This window comes from Zea mays, chromosome 8, assembly GCF_902167145.1.
Source record: "Zea mays cultivar B73 chromosome 8, Zm-B73-REFERENCE-NAM-5.0, whole genome shotgun sequence".
In the NCBI taxonomy this organism is placed as follows: Eukaryota; Viridiplantae; Streptophyta; class Magnoliopsida; order Poales; family Poaceae; genus Zea; species Zea mays.
Window position 1 is genome coordinate 176,293,921 of NC_050103.1, and position 3,684 is coordinate 176,297,604.

Here is a 3,684-nt window from a genome sequence, read left to right on the forward strand (position 1 = left end):
TCGAGCTTGGAGGCGTCAATTGGTTGTCTACTTGGTGTAGACTCTTCCTTCTTGTTCTCCGTTGCCTTGAAGGCTACCGGTTGCGCCTCGGATGTGGATGGTTCGTCAAGCTCGTTGATCTTCTTTGAACCTTTAATCATGCATTCAAAGCTCACAAAATTCCCGATAACTTCCTCGGGGGTCATTTTAGTGTATCTAGGATTACCACGAATTAATTGAACTTGAGTGGGGTTAAGGAAAATGAGAGATCTTAGAATAACCTTAACCACCTCGTGGTCGTCCCACTTTACGCTCCCGAGGTTGCGCACTTGGTTCACCAAGGTTTTGAGCCGGTTGTACATGTCTTGTGGCTCTTCCCCTTGGCGAAGACGAAAACGACCGAGCTCCCCTTCGATCGTTTCCCGCTTGGTGATCTTGGTGAGTTCATCACCCTCGTGCGCCGTTTTGAGTAGGTCCCAAATCTCCTTCGCATTCTTCAACCCTTGCACTTTGTTGTATTCATCCTTGCTTAGAGAGGCGAGGAGAATGGTTGTAGCTTGAGAGTTGAAATGCTCGATTTGGGACACCTCATCCTCATCATAGTTCTCATCCCCTACCGACGGTACCTGTGCACCAAACTCAACAACATCCCATATACCTTTGTGGAGCGAGGTTAGATGAAATCGCATTAAATCGCTCCACCTAGCGTAATCTTCACCATCAAAAGTTGGTGGTTTGCCTAATGGGACGGAAAGTAAAGGTGTATGTTTGGAAATGCGAGGGTAGTGTAGGGGGATCTTACTATACTTCTTGCGCTCTTGGCGCTTAGAAGTGACGGAGGGCGCATCGGAGTCGGAGGTCGATGTTGATGAAGTGTCGGTCTCGTAGTAGACCACTTTCCTCATCCTCTTGTGCTTGTCGCTTTTTCCGATGCTGCTTGTGGGAAGAAGATTTTTCCTTCTTCTCTTTGTGGTGAGAAGAGGAAGACTTTTTCTCCTTCCGTTTGGAGGAGTCCTTCTTCTTCTCCTTCCTCTTGGTGCGGGACTCTTCCGATGATGTGCTCTCGTGGCTTGTAGTGGGCTTTTCGCTGGTCTCCATCTCCTTCTTGGCGTGATCTCCCGACATCACTTCGAGCGGTTAGGCTCTAATGAAGCACCGGGCTCTGATACCAATTGAAAGTCACCTAGAGGGGGGGTGAATAGGGCGAAACTGAAATTTACAAATATAAACACAACTACAAGCCGGGTTAGCGTTAGAAATAAAATCGAGTCCGCGAGAGCGGGCGCAAAACAAATCGCAAGCGAATAAACAAGTGAGACACGCGGATTTGTTTTACCGAGGTTCGGTTCTAGCAAACCTACTCCCCGTTGAGGAGGCCACAAAGGCCGGGTCTCTTTCAACCCTTCCCTCTCTCAAACGGTCCCTCGGACCGAGTGAGCTTTTCTTCTTCTCAATCAAACGGGAACAAAACTTCCCCACAAGGGCCACCACACAATTGGTGCCTCTTGCCTTGGTTACAATTGAGTTTTGATCACAAGAACAAGTGAGAAAGAAAGAAAGCGATCCAAGCGCAAGAGCTCAAAAGAACACGGCAAATCTCTCTCGCTAGTCACTAAAGGCTTGAGTGGAATTGGAGAGGATTTGATCTCTTTTGGTGTGTCTAGAATTGAATGCAAGAGCTCTTGTAGTAGTTGAGAGGTGGAAAACATGGATGCAATGAATGGTGGGGTGGTTGGGGTATTTATAGCCCCAACCACCAAAAATGGCTGTTGGGAGGCTGTCTGCTCGATGGCGCACCGGACAGTCCGGTGCACACCGGACAGTCCGGTGCCCCCTGCCACGTCATCACTGCCGTTGGATTCTGACCGTTGGAGCTTCTGACTTGTGGGCCCGCCTGGGTGTCCGGTGCACACCGGACAGGTACTGTTTGCTGTCCGGTGTGCCAGTATGGGCGCGCCTGACTTCTGCGCGCGCAGAGCGCGCATTAAATGCGCGGCAGAGAGCCGTTGGCGCGGAGATAGCCGTTGCACTGGAGTCGCACCGGACAGTCCGGTGCACACCGGACAGTCCGGTGAATTTTAGCGGACTAGCCGTTGGAGTTTCCCGAAGCTGGCGAGTTCCTGAGGCCGCTTCTCCATGGCGCACCGGACACTGTCCGGTGTACACCGGACAGTCCGGTGAATTATAGCGCGAGTGCCTCTGGAAATTCTTGAAGGTGGCGAGTTTGAGTTGGAGTCCTCTGGTGCACCGGACATGTCCGGTGGTGCACCGGACACTGTCCGGTGGCACACCGGACAGTCCGGTGCGCCAAACCAGAGGTGCCTTCGGTTGGCCCTTTGCTCCTTTGTTGAATCCAAAATTTGATCTTTTTATTGGCTAAGTGTGAACCTTTGACACCTGTATAACTTATACACTAGAGCAAACTAGTTAGTCCAATTATTTGTGTTGGTCAATTCAACCACCAAAATTAATTAGGGACTAGGTGTAAGCCTAATTCCCTTTCACACATCGTGTTGCTTTAGTTTTCCCACCAGGTGAATTGATTAGCATTGGTAGTGACATTGATTTTAATGTGAGATTATGTGTGGCTACCCAATTTGTAGTAATAAATGAATATGTTGCACCGGTATCAAAGAGAACAACCACCGATTAATAATTGACTAGAAACGTATGTAATGCCACACCCGGTGCCTCCTGTGTCGTTTAAGCCGCAAAGTGATTCACCCTTCTGTGGTTGTAATATGGCTGACCTTGATTGCATGCTAGATGGTGTGGAGCATTATGCTTTAGTTGTGCGTTGGGTTTTTCCTACTGTTGTCCTATCTTTTTTGGGCATTGCCTGACCAATGGCCATGTTCTCCATAGTGAAGCATTTGTTCCCTCCTTAGGTTGCATTTGGTTGTCCGTCCTGGTTGCTTGTTGGGACAGAGAGTTGATGTGCTTGGTTGATCTGGCGCCTCGATAGCTTGTTGAGGGGTAGCCACCCTCTTAATTACAAATCCTATTACACACCCCTAACTTAATCTTAGATGTTTCTAGGGGTAAATGGCCCAACTCTTCATTGGTGCATTTGACGACCACAATCTCTTCACGACTTTGGTTTGCCTCGACACAAGCTTCACGATGATGCCACATGCCACCTTTCGTTCCCATGAGAACTCTAACCGGATTTTGGCGCCGAACCCAAAAACTGTTCGCCGAGCTCTACAACTGCAGACTGAAACATGTTGCACAACATCACTCACATTAAGTTTAGTCTACAAATTCAACCAAAGCAGATTATTTCTTGTACTTATCACACTTAACAAAATAGACATATACCAACCATATGTTTGCAACTATTTTTGTTTTCGGGGAGTCATTTGTGCCAACCCAAACTATGACCAGCGTTTACATGTTTCATTTCTTGTCAGGTTACGTATGGACTATGGTTCTTGGCGATGGGATTAGGCATTTTGGTAAGTGAGCAATAAAAGGTTCTTGCCTCTAGGTATGTAGTTAGTGAAAGAAAGAAACAAAACAAGTCGTCACATTTCTATAATAATCTCGTGGAAATCCGGCAGATACATGTAAGCACGGTGCCCTTTTCATTTTGCTAACAGAAGACAAAAATAGTTGCGAAACCGTGTGATATTACTGTTTCATCGAACTAACTCTTCCACAGCACTTAGCGGCGAGAATGAGATTACACACATGTCACTTAAC